At 43.5% G+C, this 22,147-nt stretch overlaps 15 non-coding genes across 15 annotated transcripts; all 15 read right to left on the bottom strand.

The window, feature by feature from the left end:
- Positions 1–7,616: 7,616 nt before the first annotated feature.
- Positions 7,617–7,690, bottom strand: trnai-aau (transfer RNA isoleucine (anticodon AAU)). Its single transcript has one exon. It is a non-coding gene; the product is annotated as a tRNA-Ile (tRNA).
- Positions 7,691–15,462: 7,772 nt separating this feature from the next.
- On the bottom strand, positions 15,463–15,536 carry trnai-aau (transfer RNA isoleucine (anticodon AAU)). Its single transcript has one exon. It is a non-coding gene; the product is annotated as a tRNA-Ile (tRNA).
- Positions 15,537–16,003: 467 nt separating this feature from the next.
- On the bottom strand, positions 16,004–16,076 carry trnar-ucg (transfer RNA arginine (anticodon UCG)). Its single transcript has one exon. It is a non-coding gene; the product is annotated as a tRNA-Arg (tRNA).
- A 356-nt stretch (positions 16,077–16,432) lies between these two features.
- trnai-aau (transfer RNA isoleucine (anticodon AAU)) lies at positions 16,433–16,506 on the bottom strand. The gene has a single exon. It is a non-coding gene; the product is annotated as a tRNA-Ile (tRNA).
- A 467-nt stretch (positions 16,507–16,973) lies between these two features.
- Positions 16,974–17,046, bottom strand: trnar-ucg (transfer RNA arginine (anticodon UCG)). The gene has a single exon. It is a non-coding gene; the product is annotated as a tRNA-Arg (tRNA).
- Positions 17,047–17,402: 356 nt separating this feature from the next.
- trnai-aau (transfer RNA isoleucine (anticodon AAU)) lies at positions 17,403–17,476 on the bottom strand. Its single transcript has one exon. It is a non-coding gene; the product is annotated as a tRNA-Ile (tRNA).
- A 492-nt stretch (positions 17,477–17,968) lies between these two features.
- trnai-aau (transfer RNA isoleucine (anticodon AAU)) lies at positions 17,969–18,042 on the bottom strand. The gene has a single exon. It is a non-coding gene; the product is annotated as a tRNA-Ile (tRNA).
- A 467-nt stretch (positions 18,043–18,509) lies between these two features.
- Positions 18,510–18,582, bottom strand: trnar-ucg (transfer RNA arginine (anticodon UCG)). The gene has a single exon. It is a non-coding gene; the product is annotated as a tRNA-Arg (tRNA).
- Positions 18,583–18,938: 356 nt separating this feature from the next.
- Positions 18,939–19,012, bottom strand: trnai-aau (transfer RNA isoleucine (anticodon AAU)). Its single transcript has one exon. It is a non-coding gene; the product is annotated as a tRNA-Ile (tRNA).
- A 467-nt stretch (positions 19,013–19,479) lies between these two features.
- On the bottom strand, positions 19,480–19,552 carry trnar-ucg (transfer RNA arginine (anticodon UCG)). Its single transcript has one exon. It is a non-coding gene; the product is annotated as a tRNA-Arg (tRNA).
- Positions 19,553–19,908: 356 nt separating this feature from the next.
- trnai-aau (transfer RNA isoleucine (anticodon AAU)) lies at positions 19,909–19,982 on the bottom strand. The gene has a single exon. It is a non-coding gene; the product is annotated as a tRNA-Ile (tRNA).
- A 492-nt stretch (positions 19,983–20,474) lies between these two features.
- trnai-aau (transfer RNA isoleucine (anticodon AAU)) lies at positions 20,475–20,548 on the bottom strand. The gene has a single exon. It is a non-coding gene; the product is annotated as a tRNA-Ile (tRNA).
- Positions 20,549–21,015: 467 nt separating this feature from the next.
- trnar-ucg (transfer RNA arginine (anticodon UCG)) lies at positions 21,016–21,088 on the bottom strand. Its single transcript has one exon. It is a non-coding gene; the product is annotated as a tRNA-Arg (tRNA).
- Positions 21,089–21,444: 356 nt separating this feature from the next.
- On the bottom strand, positions 21,445–21,518 carry trnai-aau (transfer RNA isoleucine (anticodon AAU)). Its single transcript has one exon. It is a non-coding gene; the product is annotated as a tRNA-Ile (tRNA).
- Positions 21,519–22,010: 492 nt separating this feature from the next.
- On the bottom strand, positions 22,011–22,084 carry trnai-aau (transfer RNA isoleucine (anticodon AAU)). Its single transcript has one exon. It is a non-coding gene; the product is annotated as a tRNA-Ile (tRNA).
- Between the last annotated feature and the right edge of the window lie 63 nt (positions 22,085–22,147).

The raw sequence follows: 22,147 nt of genomic DNA, 5'->3' as shown, positions 1-22,147 counted from the left end.
TAGTTTCCTGTTTAATTCTGAAAGTTCATGTCTCATGTCAGTGTGTTCAGTTTTACCTCTCCCCTGTCTCGTTAGCCTAATTGTGAGTGTCTGGTTTAAGTTTTGTTCTTTAGTTTTCCATGTTTAGGTTGTTTACTCCCCGCTCTGCTCTTCCTGTTTTTGTCACCTTATCACCGCTGTAAATAAACACTCACTCGCACCCCAGCCAGTGCCTGCATTTTGGATCCTTTTCTCAATACACCACACGACTGCCCCCAGCCGTGACAAATCTTCACATTTCAGAAACTGGAACCAGCTTTAAATGTGATTAAAATAATGACAAAACAATCAATTCTCTGGTCATTGACTAACTGATGAATAACTGCATTTGACAACCCGCTACAGCAACAACCAGGGGCGGAGCGTGGGGGTGGCTTACTGGGCTTAAGCCCGGGTTGTTTTGTCAGAAGCCCGGGGTCTTTTGGAGTGTAATTTTTTTCATAGTTAGATGCCTGGCTGACAACTGTATAAAACAAAAAGTACACACAATATTCGAAGCACATAGTGCACACCGTGGGAATTTACGACTGTGCATGAATCCCCCCTCATATTGGTATGATCCGAGCTCAGGCACTAAGCGACTGAGCGAGGGGGCGGGGTAGCTGCTGCCAGCAGTGAGTGCGCTGTTGGAGAAACGGAGCCAGCCATACTAAGGAGAGCTTAAGTTTGACCAGGTACCAAAGCAAATCATTCGTACCGTACAAATAATGTAAATTCTGACGGTGCATCACGAAAGATTGATATCAAACTGATCACTTGACCAATATTACGTTACTCGCTCTTCAAGTGAATCAACAAATGGCGAAATGAAAAGCCGAACAAATGCTATTTTTTTTAGAGTCTTAGCTTACGTGTGTTTATTTCATATTTTCAGTTCTTACCCTCCCCGACTAAATCAGTTTCAGTTATGCACTGAAATATAAGAATGGACATTAGAGGCTTCTTTCAAAGAAAAAACTCAGGTAAATGTTATTTTATATATTATGCTTTGTATGTTGTTCAGTATATTTCTATGCAAAATAAGAGGGATTTCAGTACTCAGCAGGATATTCACATCTGTAACCAGATATTTACACTTTAGGGAGAAAACATAAAACATTTTTACTGTACAACATCAATTTAGAGTAAACTTTTCTTTTAGATAAATATTGAAATATCTTTTGAATTAGTTAAATGTCAGAATAAAGAGAGACAGAGCTATTTTTATCACTTTCATCAAATTTAGGAGTACATGTACACTAAGTTTGTTAATTAATAAGAAACTCCAGACGATTCCATTCTGAGCTGAAGAAGCTTCTGATAGGTTAGTAGAGTCCATGTGAGTAAATTTTCTGTGACATGGGAAAATCAAAAGATGTCAACCAAAACACCAGGAAAAGAACTGTGGAGCTCCATAAGTGTGGCTCAGTTTGAATACAATTTGGTGCCATTTGCAATTAAGAAATACAGATAGTTTCTCTCTTTACTCTTAAAGTTAACAAATATGTTTTTTAGATTTATCAGTCTAAAAAATAAACATTTAGTCTGATTTGATGTTACAATTAAAAAAGTGTTTGTGTTTTGATCTGAAGAGTACATAAATATGTGGTTTCAACTGTATATTTGATGATTGTCAGCACAAAGAAAGAGAGAGGAACAGAGAAGGAGAGAGAGGAGAATGAGGACAGAACAGAGGTGGAACAAGAGCAGGTGAGACACACATGTTAGTCAAATGGTTGTTTACCAAAAGTATCACCGTCCTCATGTATCTCGTACCTAGTGTTTCTTTTTAGGTTTGTTATTTTTCAAATTCTATATTTATTAAGTTCTGCAGGCTTGTTTGCACAACAAGGCTAAATAATTATATAAACTTTTCTCAATCTAAATATTGTACTTTGGTAGAATTAAACAATAAATGTACTGCAGGTCTATGATGACTTTTAGTGCTACTATCATCTAGTTCTGATTCTGGTTCTGTCTTGGTTAAGTCCTCAGTAGTCCTGATTTTGAACTGTTGTAGTCCTGTTTTAATTCCGGATCAGTTCTGGGTCTGGTTGAATTGGGGTTTAGTCCTCATGTCTTGATACAGCCCCGACTTTGTTCTGCCTTGCTGCCTAATTAACACTGGAATTCCCAGCTTCTACCGTTCTACCTTTAAAAGCCGGAGAGCAGTCAAGTCAAGAAGGCTTCTACCTGAGACCCCCGCGGAGTCATCATTTTGCGTTTCTACCTTTAAAAGCCGGAGAGCAGTCAAATGCTGGAAGTGGAAGCTAAATTGGCTAGTCATTCATATGTATATTGGGTCGTTACCTAGGAATTCTGGAGGGAGGGGATTGGGGGAGAAATCAACACACATGAGTCTAGGTCCTTTGTTGCTGACATTTATTGATAAAAACAGTAGTTTCATTTCATGTTATTTCCTTTTTCATTTCAAGCAAGGAAGTGGATGTAGTTAGTAAGTAAGATATTTCAGACATTATTCTGACACAGAGGAGGAGATACTGGAATTATAATTAGTATCTATGCATGCATTTGTGATTTTGTTTGACCTTCCCATTGCTCACAATTTGAATTTGTTCACACTGCAGATGAGTGTCTCAGTCCCCAAACAAGCTCTCTTTTTCGGTGGAGAAGCAGTCTCCTCATCCGCAGTGAGTGTGGAGAAATCAACACACATGAGTCTAGGTCCTTTGTTGCTGACATTTATTGATAAAAACAGTAGTTTCATTTCATGTTATTTCCTTTTTCATTTCAAGCAAGGAAGTGGATGTAGTTAGTAAGTAAGATATTTCAGACATTATTCTGACACAGAGGAGGAGATACTGGAATTATAATTAGTATCTATGCATGCATTTGTGATTTTGTTTGACCTTCCCATTGCTTACAGTACAAAAAACCAACCATTTGTACACATATGTACTAATAATAATAAAAAGTGAGTGCAACACTGCAACCCATCACCCCGTCGTTCAGTGGTCGTTGATCAGTGGTCCATTGTGGCACCATTCAGAGCACTGGTACAATAGTACCAGCAAGATATGGGAAGACATTGCAAATGTACTTGGATTTTAGGTTGCAAGCCACCCAAAACTTGATCCCAAACTTGTCAGGTTTACTTGCAATATACTGCAGGAAACCCGTCACCCCGTCGTTCTGTGGTCCATTGTGGCACCACTGATCAACGACCACTGAACGACGGGGTGACGGGTTGCATTGTTATGTGGTCACACCCCCGTCGTTGATCAGTGGTCCATTGTGGCACCATTCAGAGCACTGGTACAATAGTACCAGCAAGATATGGGAAGACATTGCAAATGTACTTGGATTTTAGGTTGCAAGCCACCCAAAACTTGATCCCAAACTTGTCAGGTTTACTTGCAATATACTGCAGGAAACCCGTCACCCCGTCGTTCTGTGGTCCATTGTGGCACCACTGATCAACGACCACTGAACGACGGGGGTGTGACCCCGCTGATCAGTGTGACCTGACCCCACTGATCAATTGTGATCAAGGGTATATATATGATACAATCTCACTGCACTTAGCCTAACCCTTCATTGCCCTGAAGAATCCTGTGGTGTACGGACCTCCTCTCCAAGGAAAGAAAATGCAGAGAAGACTCACCACCCAGCAGGCGTTGGAAATGATCCTGGCGGAAGTCGACCCTTGTGACTCGGATGGAGAAGACCTAGAAGTTCAGCCGGATTCGGACTCAGAGCTGTCCGATCAGTCTTCCGGTTAGTTTCATTTCATGTTATTTCCTTTTTCATTTCAAGCAAGGAAGTGGATGTAGTTAGTAAGTAAGATATTTCAGACATTATTCTGACACAGAGGAGGAGATACTGGAATTATAATTAGTATCTATGCATGCATTTGTGATTTTGTTTGACCTTCCCATTGCTCACAATTTGAATTTGTTCACACTGCAGATGAGGAGACTGCTTCTCCACCGAAAAAGAGAGCTTGTTTGGGGACTGAGACAGCGAAAGATGGCACAGTGTGGCGTGAAGAACATGTGGGGACCCGTCTCCCTTTCACCCCTATAGAACCGTACGCTGCAGATGGAGAGCCAACGGCTAAGGCCAGGAGAAGTATCTTGAGTCGCCTTCAGAGCTTCCTGTGTTTCATCACTCTTGACATGCTTCGTAGCATTCAAGAATGGACTATTCAACATGCACAGCAAACGGAGCATGTTTGTTGGTTCATGGACCTCCCTGAACTAATGGCATTTATTGCTATTGTCATCTTGCGGGGGGTTTACAGGGTTCCATCTGTAAATGACTGCTGGTCAGCAAACCTGGGAAACCCACAGATAATTGGAACTATGGCACGAAACCGCTTCCAAGACATCATGCAACACCTACGCTTTGATGACAAGTCCACCCGCTGTGATCGAGCAAAGACTGATAAGTTCGCAGCAATTTCCAGTGTGTGGGGATCATTTGTCACCAACTGCATCACGTGCTACAACCCTGGTCTACATATCACCATCAATGAACAGCTTTTCCCATCAAAAACTCGGTGCAGTTTCCTGCAGTATATTGCCAGTAAACCGGACAAGTTTGGGATCAAGTTTTGGGTGGCTTGCGACCTAAAATCCAAGTACATTTGCAATGTCTTCCCATATCTTGGCAAGGACCCCAATCGTCCCACTGGGGAGAGACTTTCCGAAAATGTAGTTATGAGGCTGATGGAACCATTCCTGGACAAGGGCAGAAATGTTACCACTGACAATTTTTTCACATCGCTTTCACTTGCGCAAAAACTTCTTAGACGGAAAACCACCATCCTCGGCACAGTCAACAAGATTCGCAGGGAAATTCCTCAATCCACTAGACAGACAGATCGCAATGAATTCACCACTCAGGTATGTTGCAGGTCTTTTGTGGTTCTATGTTTATGTGTTTCATTGTGTGTAAAAGGGCTATGGAATTAACAATTTATCTTATTTCTTAGGTGTTTTCAACCTCTGCTGCCACGCTGACGGCGTATGCGGCCAAACGGAAGAAGACAGTATATATTCTTAGCAGCATGCACAGCGTGGTTCAGACCGAAAACACTACCAAAAGGAAGCCAAACACTGTCACCCTTTACAACAAGACAAAGTGTGGCGTGGATGTGATGGACCAGATGGTTCGGGAGTACACTGTCCGCAAAGGAACACGGCGCTGGCCAGTTGCCGTGTTTTATAACATGATTGACATGGCAGCACTGAATGCACATGTGCTGTATCAAGAATGCACCGGGACGAAGGAAAGACGGGTGGACTTCCTGGTAGCCCTTGCAACCGAATTGGCTCACTCTCATGTAGCTGCGAAGAAGGAAAGAAAAGAACAGTTGCTTCGGACACAACCCTCCACACCGAGCCCTGGAAAAAGGGCCACGTGTCAGGTCAAACACAGATGCAAAAAAAATCAGGCCACTGTGCGATGTGTTCACTGCTACAGGTACACATGTGGTAAATGCAGGCGACAGATACCGTGGCAGTGCCAGGATTGTGAGTGATTGCTGAAAATGTTGTAATGTACTCACTCAATTTTTGTTATTATTTGTAAACATGTGTACAAACGGTTGGTTTTTTTTCTATTTTCATCAATAAATGTCAGCAACAAAGGACCTACATGTGTGTTGAGTTCTCCCTAAGATGGCATACTGAAACACTCCAAGTGTTTGCAAGTAAACCTGACAAGTTTGGGATCAAGTTTTGGGTGGCTTGCAACCTAAAATCCAAGTACATTTGCAATGTCTTCCCATATCTTGCTGGTACTATTGTACCAGTGCTCTGAATGGTGCCACAATGGACCACTGATCAACGACCACTGAACGACGGGGTGACGGGTTGCAGTGTTGCACTCACTTTTTATTATTATTAGTACATATGTGTACAAATGGTTGGTTTTTTGTACTGTAAGCAATGGGAAGGTCAAACAAAATCACAAATGCATGCATAGATACTAATTATAATTCCAGTATCTCCTCCTCTGTGTCAGAATAATGTCTGAAATATCTTACTTACTAACTACATCCACTTCCTTGCTTGAAATGAAAAAGGAAATAACATGAAATGAAACTACTGTTTTTATCAATAAATGTCAGCAACAAAGGACCTAGACTCATGTGTGTTGATTTCTCCACACTCACTGCGGATGAGGAGACTGCTTCTCCACCGAAAAAGAGAGCTTGTTTGGGGACTGAGACACTCATCTGCAGTGTGAACAAATTCAAATTGTGAGCAATGGGAAGGTCAAACAAAATCACAAATGCATGCATAGATACTAATTATAATTCCAGTATCTCCTCCTCTGTGTCAGAATAATGTCTGAAATATCTTACTTACTAACTACATCCACTTCCTTGCTTGAAATGAAAAAGGAAATAACATGAAATGAAACTACTGTTTTTATCAATAAATGTCAGCAACAAAGGACCTAGACTCATGTGTGTTGATTTCTCCCCCAATCCCCTCCCTCCAGAATTCCTAGGTAACGACCCAATATACATATGAATGACTAGCCAATTTAGCTTCCACTTCCAGCATTTGACTGCTCTCCGGCTTTTAAAGGTAGAAACGCAAAATGATGACTCCGCGGGGGTCTAAGGTACTACCCCGAAATGACTGCTCTCCGGGGGTGTAAGTGTTAAAAAACTAGTTTAAGGTGTCCTGCACATGTGATATATATTTTTCCCTATATGAAGTCATTGTTTTTTGAACAACACTCAAAACAGAGCCAATTAATCTTTCAGTAATTTCTACCCCCCCCCCCCCCCCCCCCCCCAAAAAAAAAAAAAAAAAAAAATCCCACATGCATACTACCCTTTTGGGCTAAGCCCCGGGTGTTTCAAATATCTGGCTCCGCCTCTGGCAACAACAGAATAAAAGCACTAACCAGACCGATGAAAGGTTTCAAACATACTGAATATGAAGAGTAGTATAATTTAAACTCAAGTGACTCAAGCAGCTTCAAGCCTCAAGCAGCCTCAAGGTGCTTCAAGCAGCTTTAAACCTCCGGCAGATCTCACCCTGCAGCAGTTATCAGCTGCTAGCAGCACTCTGCTTCAAGCAGTCACCTGCAACTTCCAGTAGCTGTCAAATAACAGCAGGTCTCAGCTTCCAGCAAACATCCAGCAGCACTTAGCAACGCATGCCTGCTCCTCAAGGACTCACAACCAACCACGAGGGGACTCGAATCTGCAATGTTCTGATCCGAAGTCAGACGCCTTGTCCGTTAGGCCACGTGGTCTGGCAGAAGCTCCCACTTTTCACGAACGTTCGTTGGAGTCTGCTTGAGCCAACTGCTGGTGTTGGGTTGGTCACGTGGCTGGTGGATATTGCTTGATTGTTGCTTGAAATAATTGATTGTTGCTTGAAATAAGTGCATGCCACAGCATTTCTCCCATGTATCACGCTCTTAAAAACGTAGTCCTACCTGCCACATGCACAGTGGATCCACCCACTAAGCCAGAGTATCAACTGCCAATGGACGTCATAAAGCTTACGTGGCCCGATCTGTCACCTGGAAGTTGGCAGAAGTTTTTTTCTTGGATCCCACCAAACAAAACCACAGTCTACCATGAGACAGCACCTTCCATACTGGAATGGCCAGTATGGGGATTGAACCCATGACTTTGGCGTTATTAGCACCACGCTCTGACCAGCTGAGCTAACCGGCCCACAACTTGTGCCTAAACGGACACCTTTTTTTTGTCTAATATACCAAAAAAGAGGGTGGAAGAACTGTTAAGAACACAAGAGAAATGTGTGTTTACAAGAAATTACTTCAACATAGTGGGAAAAAAAACTCTTCTGTTGACTTACAAAAAATGCTTTAAGAAGAAATTTGCCACAAAACAATACATGGTGTGCGTCTTCTACTGTTAGGGTCGATAGGTGATGTTATGGTTCAAAAATATTGGGGATGGAGACAAGAGAAAAACCACAATAACAACACTGGTCCGGTCGGGTTGAGTCAAACGATGATTTTAATGATCACACACGTGGGAGATGGAAACTGCAGACAGCATCAGATCTCAAAATGGTGGAGCATTGCTCAAACTTTTATAGCCTCTGGTTCTCCCACCTTATCATAAAAGCCTAAACATTCACATCCTTTCTCTCACACAGCGCCTAAGCTACGACCTTGGCTCCCTGTTTATCTGCTCCTGCTGAGATGGGGCAGAAAACTCCAGTATGTTCTGTTCTCTTCTAATCAGACAAATAAGGCGATGACTTTCTGCGAACAGTATTTCTTATAACTCAGCAGTATAATGCATCATAAAACAATATCATTCATTCACAATAAATCAGCAGTCTACTTTAATGCAAATCAGTTTAACTAATGCAATAGTTGTCGGCTTCTTCTAATTCAGGAGAATAATGCAAAGTAAAACTACATAATAATTCACAATCTTTAATTAGGGGTCTAACATGGCATAAAATAATATTATAATCTAACAATTCCCCCTGATGAGGTCATTATTCTAATGACCTCACCAACACCCTTCAATTCAGTGTGGCCGGGTTCATCTCTTCTCACTCCTGAGGTCCTTTGTCCCCCTGAGGGGCGAACCATATGTGGGATGACCTCTATGTTTGCGCAGTTCAGATGCAAGAAAAACTATTATTCCAACAATAGCGGGTACAGATGACACTCCCCAGGTCTCCCACAGCTTTTAGCCTTTATTTTATTGCTGCAGCTACCAGTGTCGTCCAGTTGGGTGATCCTCTGCTCTTCATTCTTCAACCTTAGGGGTTAGACAACCCTTCAGTCGTGGCACAGATCAGGGGATTATTCTGCCCCGATTTCAAACAACGATCTGTGTATCCTCCAGAAAAAAGAACAGGAAGGTGTCCCCCCTTTTTTTTTTTCACTGACAAAAACATGTTGGATTGACTTGATTCAATAGTGGACACTGGTTACACACAAATGTTTTGCTTTGGCAGAAACTTAAACAACTGAGTCAAATCAACACAACCTTTTCATATTCTCTCCGAACTAAAACTCACACCATTCACTCATCATTTTCACTCTGTACCACTGCTCCTTATCAGGCTGTGTGAAGCACAGTACACAATTCAGTGGAGGCCTTAAGCCATAAACAGACATCACGCACAGACATTGTTTTCACAACCAAACTGCTTTAGACCCTGTCCCCTAAATCTACACAGATGCCCTCTGTGTGGCATGAAATGCATTTAACCAATAAACAATCAATGAGTTCTTATTGTTGTAACCGACTCCATATTCGGTTGTTTGTGTGCAGCATTTGTTAGTAAAGCATTCTTCATTGCATCAGCGTGTGTGTGTATCACTCTTTATTGCACAAGCTTGTAAATGTGTGTGTGTGTGGATCACTTCTGTGAATTGAATCAGCATTTCGATTTTTTTTTTTGCACGTGTGTGTGTCATTTCTCACTCAATCAACGAGTGCATATGTTCATATGTGTGTTTCTCTTCATTCTGAGTCAGTGCATGTAGATGTGTGTGTTTGTGTGGGTGTTTGTGTTCATCACTTTCCTGTTCTGGTGTTCTGGGTAAACCAAGGCCTGAAGCATGCCCTGGGGTCCTGCCCTCCTCCTTAACTTGACCCTTTTGCTTCTGTAGCTCCTTCAGGGTTTTGATACGCAGCTCAATCGTCTGGATGTCAGTGTCAAGCTCCAGTCTACGCTGCTGCTCCAGCTCTTCCTCTGTTTCTCCCAGCCAAGTCAAGATTTTGTTCAGGTCAAAGTTCAGCTGCTGTCACTGCTGCTCGTTCTGCTTTATTCTCATCTCCTTGCTGAGGTCCTGAGCCTGATTTCAAGTCGTGTGTCTGGGACTCCAAGTCTGATGGGTTCGATAATCAGCCAGCTCCTCCTGAGCCATGGTCAGTTTCTGCTCTGATGCCTTGAGCTCTCACTGAGGGGCAGAAACCTCACAATCTTTTCCGTCCACTTCAGATTGAAGTCCATCGATGTTTTCCTTGCTTTGCTCCACGGCCTTTTGCGGCTTTGCTGTTCGGCTCTTCTCAGAGGTCAGCTCCTGGCCGAGCCCCGACACCTGTGCCTTCAGCTTATTTTCTCCTGGTGTTTTGTCCATTCTGAGGTGCCTCCTGACCTCAGTTACTCCTCCTGTCTCTGGCACGCCCTTTTTCCTGCCCGATGATCATTGTTGGTCCGTCACTGTCCTCCACAGTTTTAATGCAGAGTGGTTAAGGTCAGCATTGTTTTGCTCGGCCTCACTTTTCATCTGGGCTTAATGGACGTCTCGTCACAGCTCTGTCAGCTGAAGCTGTCTTTTTCCATATGGCAAGAATGTACAGAGTGTGTGAGAGGGGTGTGTCCAATCAGGCACAATGCTGGTGGCTTTGCGAGTGCCTCGTTTTCCAAATCCAGATGTTTATTTGTCACGTACACAGCAACAGAGAGAACAGTCTGTTGTTGGGATGGCTGAGGTCCTTCACGATCTTCCTGGTCTTGGTCCAGCACCGCCTGCTGTAGATTGAGTGCAGGTCAGGGTGCTCGGAGCGGATGGTGCGCTCAGCTGATTGCACAACCCTCTGTAGAGCTTGTCTGTCCGGCCTGGTGCTGTTCCCGAACCAGACAGTGATACAGCTGCTCAGGATGCTCTCAATAATTCCTTTATATAAGGTGGTCAGAATCGGTGGTGGGAGCCGGGCCTTTCTCAGTCTTCTCAGAAAGAAGAGACGCTGACGGAAATCTCCCCGTGTAGTGAAACGGGCCTTGGATTTAACTCTCTCCGTCTCTGCTGCATGAGATCGTTTTCTTGCAGCCCTGTTGACATTTTCAGGTTGTTGTTGTGGGTCCAGCTGCTGTAGCATTTGGTCAGGGTCACATCAAAGATGGTAAAGGAGAGAGCAACGATGGTAGAGGGGAGAGCAGGAGTCCAGGGTCAGCCTCGGCTTTTCTGGGTGACAAAGCAGCCTGTAATCAAGCATAAAGAGAAAAAACAAAACAAAAACAAAACAAAAACAGATGAACAGGAAAATGATGTTATTTTGGCTGCGTTATTCAGAGAGGGGAGAAACAACGGGACCAGGCCCTGTGTCAGCCTTCTCTCCCCCTTTTTTTGTTTTTTCTCTCCATCTAATCCACTCATGACCCGCCAAGCTGACAGGACAACACAGGTACATGTTAAAATTCTTAAGATCATGTTTAAAAGCACAAAAATTGGAATTTTCTTTCATTTAGTAATCACTTGTATTAATCAATCAGCAGAAAACATGTCACAATTTGACTTTTATTAACCAGTAAATTTGTCGTGTCTTTTTTTTCTTTTTTGAAGTTAAGTTGTTGTCCTGCAACCCAGAGAGTTTATTTGTTAGTAGTGGATAAACTTTATTATTTAACGGCGGGTATATGTTAAGTTTCACTGCTTTAAACTTGCTGGAAAATCTTCACGTGTTCATGGGTGTAAGCTGTTTCTTCATTGCGTGTATGTGCGTTTGTAGATGGGCTAATTTAACGTTTTTTCTTAAACGAGGCATTTCTCTAACATGTGCCTCTCTCACATTTCTCTGCTTGTGTGTTTTTATTTCACCTTTTGTTGTGATGCTCCGGACGCCTTCCCAACCTCCACAAGTCTGTTGGCCCCAATTTTATGTGTTAAAACTTCTCTTAATTTCTCCTTTAAAACTTCTCATAATTTGTCCTTTAACTCTCTGCTAGCTGCTGTCTTTTCCACAGCTGCTGATCCTTGCTGAGTTTGGTTTCCATTACTATAATTTGCTTCGGCCGCTGTGCTTGTGGGGGCAGTTGGTCCAGGCCCGTAGCCACCTGTATCAACACACTGAGAGATTTATTTAATATCATTTTCATCACTGTTAAATAGATCAGCAGGCAAGACGCCCACCTTTGCACTGCAGACTACATGCCAGTCTCCCAACACACTCCTCTCTGAGTTTCAGTTTTAAAACCCAACATCATTCACACCCTAGTCATTCAAAACCTTATTTGTAATATTATAATCAGCAAAATCAGAGTTTTAATTACAGGCATGTATCATTGTTTGCAACTCATAATTATAAAGCTCAAAAACACGCTAAACAGCAACAAAAGTCCTCTGTGCGCGTCACAGCTCATTTGCATGTTCACACACAATCTAAAAATAGCTCGCAGCGCTGCAGCTGCACGTCACCCACAGTCTCACACAAAGCTCAGACAAAACTCTTTTATTTTATATTACAAAGATGTCTTATATTTACAATCACTGCAAGGCCAGACAGATTCAGCACCTAACAAATTTCGACAAATTTAACCATAACGGGTCCAACCGAAGAAAGGTAACTTTTTTGTAATCAATCAAACAGTATCTGTTACTTCTGGAACAGTTTCTGACCTAATTTCTAAAGAGCACCTAACTCAATTTAACTTTGTCCAAAAAAGCACATAACACCGTTTCTGACGGTGAAGTGGTGAAACCACTTAGTTGTTCTGGAGTGCCCCAGGCTCCACAGTGACCAACTGACTATCCCTCAAAGAGGACGGGCATTGAGCGTCCCCAACCCCGGCAAGCGTTACCTCTGAGCAATGCGCTTCTTAGCGGTCCAACCGCCGTTCTATAATAATTTATAACAATTTGAAACAACAGCCAACGCCCTAAAACAAGAGTCTGACTAAGGCAAGTGCAACCTAGAGGTCAATGGAGCCTACCCTCACTTATAATCACACAGGTCCACACTTATAACCAATTTGGACTTTAACCAACAAAATGACCAATTCCCTACCAAACTACTTGAGCCTTTATCTCAATGCCTTGGGACTCTAACCCAGCATTTCTTTCATTTCCTTGGGACTCTAACCCAGCATTTCATACTTTTTCAACTTCATTAAAGACTCTTAGCCGACTTTAACTGCATAACACACGCGGATCCTCATCACAATCAAAACAGACCCTCTACCATAGCTGGACTGGCCATCGGGCATACCGGCATTTGCCCGGTGGGCCGCTGGCGATTTTTTGTTTTTATGGGCTGACGGGTTTTTTTTTTTTTTTTTTTTTTAGGAAGGGTGTATATAATGAAAGGTGTTGGATTGGCCAATTGGTCATGATCGACTCTGGGCTGGACCAATTACAGCCGAGGAGGCCGGATGCACCCTCCCCCTTGTTTAGCAATCACGTGATTTTCGCGCATTGCATGCCGGGAACTCGTGGCAAAACAATCCAAGTACCGCATCAAATGCAAGCATTTGCAGGACCGCAAAACGTTCATTCTCCGGTTCCAATACTTTCTTGCTTTTTCTTTGCTGCACAAAAAAGGAATGTACAAAACAAAAGGAGAACAATGCCGGTCCGTACAAAGACAGACTCGACGAAAAGACAAAGAAAAGATACGAGGAAAAAATCAAAGGAGTGAAAGGGTCAGACCCTTACGAGCACACAGAGTGGACAAAAGATGTTAGCATGCTGCCCAACTTTCACCGCGCTCAGATTTATAATTATACGGTTCTTGGAGTGAGTGCATACACTCATGAAGTTTAGTAACTTCAGGTCACTGCAACAAGCCCAGGAACAGTTTACCGACGGATGGGTGCAGGACCTTGAAATGCACCGTGTAGAACGAAAGACCATCGTACGAACAAAGGTAAGTTTACCAGTCTCACAAATCGTCGTCATAAATACACACTTGTTAACCGTTTATTAATATAACCTTTGAGCTCAACGGTAATTAATTAGTAGTGGAAATAATTTCTGGTAGCATTACAGAAATGTAGCAGTGACAATAATATTGTATGCTGTAATCGCACTGGACAATTAGTGATACAAAACAACTGTTTTACCCTGTGAATAAAAGTATATGTTTTTGTCAATGTACCATAATAACAGAAGCGAAACGCAATATTGTGTCAGGACAATTCACTATTTATGCACAATAAACAAAGGAGCATAGCGCGACAATTTCTGTTCACCGCCAGACTTGCTTGTAACCTATATCACTAATTATGTTAAGAAAAATGACGCATTAACTACTACAAAACTCTGAACTTTGCGGGAATGCTTGGAGCAGACTAACATGTGAGCTGGAGTGTTCTGAGACGTTATATTTGGTATATCCAGACCATCCATCGGCTCTTACTTCGGAAACATGGCTTAAAAGTTTCTCTTCGACGTAATCCGATAAAAAAAAAAACGATCTCTTTACCCTTCGGCTGTCATGCGACCGGCTATTGCAGTTAATAATACAACAGCTTCTTGCCATTTTTTGGGTTTCTTTTTATCGCTGTGTAACTGAGTTCAATTGAAAGCCTGCGTGCGCTAGTACCTCTTGCCACAAGTTCCCAGAATCCTTTGCGGTTTTACCCCTGAATGACGTCACATTTTCAATCTTTATCCTGGTGGGCCGGTCTCTAGTCAAAATGCCCGGGCCGATTTTTTGTCCCAGTCCAGCCTTGCCCTCTACCAGTAATTTCAGTGAGTAGACTTTAATTTAGTCATATCCAATTTGGCACACTTTGGAAATAATTCAACAGGTAGTGCCTTACCTTTAGATAAGCCGGCTTATGCCCACTCACGTCAGACCACTGGCTCGTGCCTGTCCGTTCAACAACCTCAGACCATCCAAACCTTTAAATTCCACCCCAATACCACAGGACGAGCCCCCAAAATGTTATGGTTCAAAAATATTGGGGATGGGGACAAGAGAAAAACCACAATAACAACACTGGTTCGGTCGGGTTGAGTCAAACGATGATTTTAATGATCACACACGTGGGAGATGGAAACTGTATGCAGACAGCATCAGATCTCAAAATGGTGGAGCATTGCTCAAACTTTTATAGCCTCTGGTGTCTCCACCTTATCATAAAAGCCTAAACATTCACATGCTTTCTCTCACACAGTGCCTAAGCTACGACCTTGGCTCCCTGTTTATCTGCTCCTGCTGAGATGGGGCAGAAAACTCCAGTATGTTCTGTTATCTTCTAATCAGACAAATAAGGCAATGACTTTCTGCGAACAGTATTTCTTATAACTCAGCAGTATAATGCATCATAAAACAATATCATTCATTCACAATAAATCAGCAGTCTACTTTAATGCAAATCAGTTTAACTAATGCAATAGTTGTGGGCTTCTTCTAATTCAGTAGAGAATAATGCAAAGTAAAACTACATAATAATTCACAATCTTTAATTAGGGGTATAACATGGCATAAAATAATATTATAATCTAACAGTGAGGATATAAAGCAGCAGTTTTTGATGCAGTATGCTGTGTCAGACTTTGGAAATGAGTGATTTATCCAGAAAGTAGCTGGAAAAGTGATTTGGAGATTGTAGCTAAGCATGTAATGTATTCATTAGCGTGTCATGTGTCAGTGAATTTTGTGGTTTGCTGTCATTTGTAGTTGCGTACATCACTCACCTGGAAGTCGGCAGAGGTTTTTTCTTGGATCGCACCAAATAAAATCCACAATCTATCACCAGACAGCACCTTAGATGGCTGCTGGAATGGCCAGTATGGGGATTGAACCCATGACCTTGGCGTTATTAGCACCACGCTCTGACCAGCTGAGCTAACCGGCCTACAACTTGTGTGCAAACTGATCCTTTTGTTGACTAATATACCAAAAAAGAGGGTGGAAGAACTGTTAAGAACACAAGAGAAATGTGTGTTTACAAGAAATTACTTCAAGCTGTACCAATGAAAGCCAACTCTTGGAAGCTCCCACTGATCAGAAGCCACCTATGCAGGTGGAGTTCCACCAACAGCCTGCTTCCAAGTCGTGATTTTTTCACCCGTGCCGCTTGAGGTCATGGCATGTTATTGACTTTCTATGGTTGCTTCTAAGCCAAGACTACTGGAGCCTGGCACTGATAAGGCCAAGTTCATGGCTTCAGTCCCCAACCTGGCCATTGGAGCCTCGTTTGAGAACTCGTAGAGTCTCTGTTGAAGGACATGAAGTTGACAACAGCGTAGCAATTTTGGATGACATAAAGGAGCTGAGGTTGGCATGCTGCGAACGCATGCCTGCTCCTCAAGGACTCACAACCAACCACGAAGGGACTCGAACCCTCAATCTTCTGATCCGAAGTCAGACGCCTTGTCCGTTAGGCCACGTGGTCTGGCAGAAGCTCCCACTTTTCACGAACGTTCGTTGGAGTCTGCTTGAGCCAACTGCTGGTGTTGGGTTGGTCACGTGGCTGGTGGATATTGCTTGATTGTTGCTTGAAATAATTGATTGTTGCTTGAAGTAAGTGCATGCCACAGCATTTCTCCCATGTATCACGCTCTTAAAAACGTAGTCCTACCTGCCACATGTACAGTGGATCCACCCACTAAGCCAGAGTATCAACTGCCAATGGACGTCATAAAGCTTACGTGGCCCGATCTGTCACCTGGAAGTTGGCAGAAGTTTTTTTCTTGGATCCCACCAAACAAAACCACAGTCTATCATGAGACAGCACATTCCATACTGGAATGGCCAGTATGGGGATTGAACCCATGACTTTGGCGTTATTAGCACCACGCTCTGACCAGCTGAGCTAACCGGCCTACAACTTGTGTGCAAACTGATCCTTTTGTTGACTAATATACCAAAAAAAAGGGTGGAAGAACTGTTAAGAACACAAGAGAAATGTGTGTTTACAAGAAATTACTTCAAGCTTTACCAATGAAAGCCAACTCTTGGAAGCTCCCACTGATCAGAAGCCACCTATGCAGGTGGAGTTCCACCAACAGCCTTCTTCCAAGTCGTGATTTTTTCACCCGTGTCGCTTGAGGTCATGGCATGTTATTGACTTTCTATGGTTGCTTCTAAGCCAAGACTACTGGAGCCTGGCACTGATAAGGCCAAGTTCATGGCTTCAGTCCCCAACCTGGCCATTGGAGCCTCGTTTGAGAACTCGTAGAGTCTCTGTTGAAGGACATGAAGTTGACAACAGCGTAGCAATTTTGGATGACATAAAGGAGCTGAGGTTGGCATGCTGCAAACGCATGCCTGCTCCTCAAGGACTCACAACCAACCACGAAGGGACTCGAACCCTCAATCTTCTGATCCGAAGTCAGACGCCTTGTCCGTTAGGCCACGTGGTCTGGCAGAAGCTCCCACTTTTCACGAACGTTCGTTGGAGTCTGCTTGAGCCAACTGCTGGTGTTGGGTTGGTCACGTGGCTGGTGGATATTGCTTGATTGTTGCTTGAAATAATTGATTGTTGCTTGAAATAAGTGCATGCCACAGCATTTCTCCCATGTATCACGCTCTTAAAAACGTAGTCCTACCTGCCACATGCACAGTGGATCCACCCACTAAGCCAGAGTATCAACTGCCAATGGACGTCATAAAGCTTACGTGGCCCGATCTGTCACCTGGAAGTTGGCAGAAGTTTTTTTCTTGGATCCCACCAAACAAAACCACAGTCTACCACGAGACAGCACCTTCCATACTGGAATGGCCAGTATGGGGATTGAACCCATGACTTTGGCGTTATTTGCACCACGCTCTGACCAGCTGAGCTAACCGGCCCACAACTTGTGCCTAAACCGACACCTTTTTTTTGTCTAATATACCAAAAAAGAGGGTGGAAGAACTGTTAAGAACACAAGAGAAATGTGTGTTTACAAGAAATTACTTCAACATAGTGGGAAAAAAACTCTTCTGTTGACTTACAAAAAATGCTTTAAGAAGAAATTTGCCACAAAACAATACATGGTGTGTGTCTTCTACTGTTAGGGTCGATAGGTGAGGATATAAAGCAGCAGTTTTTGATGCAGTATGCTGTGTCAGACTTTGGAAATGAGTGATTTATCCAGAAAGTAGCTGGAAAAGTGATTTGGAGATTGTAGCTAAGCATGTAATGTATTCATTAGCGTGTCATGTGTCAGTGAATTTTGTGGTTTGCTGTCATTTGTAGTTGCGTACATCACTCACCTGGAAGTCGGCAGAGGTTTTTTCTTGGATCGCACCAAATAAAATCCACAATCTATCACCAGACAGCACCTTAGATGGCTGCTGGAATGGCCAGTATGGGGATTGAACCCATGACCTTGGCGTTATTAGCACCACGCTCTGACCAGCTGAGCTAACCGGCCTACAACTTGTGTGCAAACTGATCCTTTTGTTGACTAATATACCAAAAAAGAGGGTGGAAGAACTGTTAAGAACACAAGAGAAATGTGTGTTTACAAGAAATTACTTCAAGCTGTACCAATGAAAGCCAACTCTTGGAAGCTCCCACTGATCAGAAGCCACCTATGCAGGTGGAGTTCCACCAACAGCCTGCTTCCAAGTCGTGATTTTTTCACCCGTGCCGCTTGAGGTCATGGCATGTTATTGACTTTCTATGGTTGCTTCTAAGCCAAGACTACTGGAGCCTGGCACTGATAAGGCCAAGTTCATGGCTTCAGTCCCCAACCTGGCCATTGGAGCCTCGTTTGAGAACTCGTAGAGTCTCTGTTGAAGGACATGAAGTTGACAACAGCGTAGCAATTTTGGATGACATAAAGGAGCTGAGGTTGGCATGCTGCGAACGCATGCCTGCTCCTCAAGGACTCACAACCAACCACGAAGGGACTCGAACCCTCAATCTTCTGATCCGAAGTCAGACGCCTTGTCCGTTAGGCCACGTGGTCTGGCAGAAGCTCCCACTTTTCACGAACGTTCGTTGGAGTCTGCTTGAGCCAACTGCTGGTGTTGGGTTGGTCACGTGGCTGGTGGATATTGCTTGATTGTTGCTTGAAATAATTGATTGTTGCTTGAAGTAAGTGCATGCCACAGCATTTCTCCCATGTATCACGCTCTTAAAAACGTAGTCCTACCTGCCACATGTACAGTGGATCCACCCACTAAGCCAGAGTATCAACTGCCAATGGACGTCATAAAGCTTACGTGGCCCGATCTGTCACCTGGAAGTTGGCAGAAGTTTTTTTCTTGGATCCCACCAAACAAAACCACAGTCTATCATGAGACAGCACATTCCATACTGGAATGGCCAGTATGGGGATTGAACCCATGACTTTGGCGTTATTAGCACCACGCTCTGACCAGCTGAGCTAACCGGCCTACAACTTGTGTGCAAACTGATCCTTTTGTTGACTAATATACCAAAAAAAAGGGTGGAAGAACTGTTAAGAACACAAGAGAAATGTGTGTTTACAAGAAATTACTTCAAGCTTTACCAATGAAAGCCAACTCTTGGAAGCTCCCACTGATCAGAAGCCACCTATGCAGGTGGAGTTCCACCAACAGCCTTCTTCCAAGTCGTGATTTTTTCACCCGTGTCGCTTGAGGTCATGGCATGTTATTGACTTTCTATGGTTGCTTCTAAGCCAAGACTACTGGAGCCTGGCACTGATAAGGCCAAGTTCATGGCTTCAGTCCCCAACCTGGCCATTGGAGCCTCGTTTGAGAACTCGTAGAGTCTCTGTTGAAGGACATGAAGTTGACAACAGCGTAGCAATTTTGGATGACATAAAGGAGCTGAGGTTGGCATGCTGCAAACGCATGCCTGCTCCTCAAGGACTCACAACCAACCACGAAGGGACTCGAACCCTCAATCTTCTGATCCGAAGTCAGACGCCTTGTCCGTTAGGCCACGTGGTCTGGCAGAAGCTCCCACTTTTCACGAACGTTCGTTGGAGTCTGCTTGAGCCAACTGCTGGTGTTGGGTTGGTCACGTGGCTGGTGGATATTGCTTGATTGTTGCTTGAAATAATTGATTGTTGCTTGAAATAAGTGCATGCCACAGCATTTCTCCCATGTATCACGCTCTTAAAAACGTAGTCCTACCTGCCACATGCACAGTGGATCCACCCACTAAGCCAGAGTATCAACTGCCAATGGACGTCATAAAGCTTACGTGGCCCGATCTGTCACCTGGAAGTTGGCAGAAGTTTTTTTCTTGGATCCCACCAAACAAAACCACAGTCTACCACGAGACAGCACCTTCCATACTGGAATGGCCAGTATGGGGATTGAACCCATGACTTTGGCGTTATTTGCACCACGCTCTGACCAGCTGAGCTAACCGGCCCACAACTTGTGCCTAAACCGACACCTTTTTTTTGTCTAATATACCAAAAAAGAGGGTGGAAGAACTGTTAAGAACACAAGAGAAATGTGTGTTTACAAGAAATTACTTCAACATAGTGGGAAAAAAACTCTTCTGTTGACTTACAAAAAATGCTTTAAGAAGAAATTTGCCACAAAACAATACATGGTGTGTGTCTTCTACTGTTAGGGTCGATAGGTGAGGATATAAAGCAGCAGTTTTTGATGCAGTATGCTGTGTCAGACTTTGGAAATGAGTGATTTATCCAGAAAGTAGCTGGAAAAGTGATTTGGAGATTGTAGCTAAGCATGTAATGTATTCATTAGCGTGTCATGTGTCAGTGAATTTTGTGGTTTGCTGTCATTTGTAGTTGCGTACATCACTCACCTGGAAGTCGGCAGAGGTTTTTTCTTGGATCGCACCAAATAAAATCCACAATCTATCACCAGACAGCACCTTAGATGGCTGCTGGAATGGCCAGTATGGGGATTGAACCCATGACCTTGGCGTTATTAGCACCACGCTCTGACCAGCTGAGCTAACCGGCCTACAACTTGTGTGCAAACTGATCCTTTTGTTGACTAATATACCAAAAAAGAGGGTGGAAGAACTGTTAAGAACACAAGAGAAATGTGTGTTTACAAGAAATTACTTCAAGCTGTACCAATGAAAGCCAACTCTTGGAAGCTCCCACTGATCAGAAGCCACCTATGCAGGTGGAGTTCCACCAACAGCCTGCTTCCAAGTCGTGATTTTTTCACCCGTGCCGCTTGAGGTCATGGCATGTTATTGACTTTCTATGGTTGCTTCTAAGCCAAGACTACTGGAGCCTGGCACTGATAAGGCCAAGTTCATGGCTTCAGTCCCCAACCTGGCCATTGGAGCCTCGTTTGAGAACTCGTAGAGTCTCTGTTGAAGGACATGAAGTTGACAACAGCGTAGCAATTTTGGATGACATAAAGGAGCTGAGGTTGGCATGCTGCGAACGCATGCCTGCTCCTCAAGGACTCACAACCAACCACGAAGGGACTCGAACCCTCAATCTTCTGATCCGAAGTCAGACGCCTTGTCCGTTAGGCCACGTGGTCTGGCAGAAGCTCCCACTTTTCACGAACGTTCGTTGGAGTCTGCTTGAGCCAACTGCTGGTGTTGGGTTGGTCACGTGGCTGGTGGATATTGCTTGATTGTTGCTTGAAATAATTGATTGTTGCTTGAAGTAAGTGCATGCCACAGCATTTCTCCCATGTATCACGCTCTTAAAAATGTAGTCCTACCTGCCACATGCACAGTGGATCCACCCACTAAGCCAGAGTATCAACTGCCAATGGACGTCATAAAGCTTACGTGGCCCGATCTGTCACCTGGAAGTTGGCAGAAGTTTTTTTCTTGGATCCCACCAAACAAAACCACAGTCTACCACGAGACAGCACCTTCCATACTGGAATGGCCAGTATGGGGATTGAACCCATGACTTTGGCGTTATTTGCACCACGCTCTGACCAGCTGAGCTAACCGGCCCACAACTTGTGCCTAAACCGACACCTTTTTTTTGTCTAATATACCAAAAAAGAGGGTGGAAGAACTGTTAAGAACACAAGAGAAATGTGTGTTTACAAGAAATTACTTCAACATAGTGGGAAAAAAACTCTTCTGTTGACTTACAAAAAATGCTTTCAGAAGAAATTTGCCACAAAACAATACATGGTGTGCGTCTTCTACTGTTAGGGTCGATAGGTGAGGATATAAAGCAGCAGTTTTTGATGCAGTATGCTGTGTCAGACTTTGGAAATGAGTGATTTATCCAGAAAGTAGCTGGAAAAGTGATTTGGAGATTGTAGCTAAGCATGTAATGTATTCATTAGCGTGTCATGTGTCAGTGAATTTTGTGGTTTGCTGTCATTTGTAGTTGCGTACATCACTCACCTGGAAGTTGGCAGAGGTTTTTTCTTGGATCGCACCAAATAAAATCCACAATCTATCACCAGACAGCACCTTAGATGGCTGCTGGAATGGCCAGTATGGGGATTGAACCCATGACCTTGGCGTTATTAGCACCACGCTCTGACCAGCTGAGCTAACCGGCCTACAACTTGTGTGCAAACTGATCCTTTTGTTGACTAATATACCAAAAAAGAGGGTGGAAGAAC

The sequence above is a fragment of the Maylandia zebra genome, linkage group LG3 (genome assembly GCF_041146795.1).
Source record: "Maylandia zebra isolate NMK-2024a linkage group LG3, Mzebra_GT3a, whole genome shotgun sequence".
In the NCBI taxonomy this organism is placed as follows: domain Eukaryota; kingdom Metazoa; phylum Chordata; class Actinopteri; order Cichliformes; family Cichlidae; genus Maylandia; species Maylandia zebra.
The sequence above is the reverse complement of the archived record's forward strand: the minus strand, read 5'-3'. Positions and strand labels throughout refer to the sequence as shown.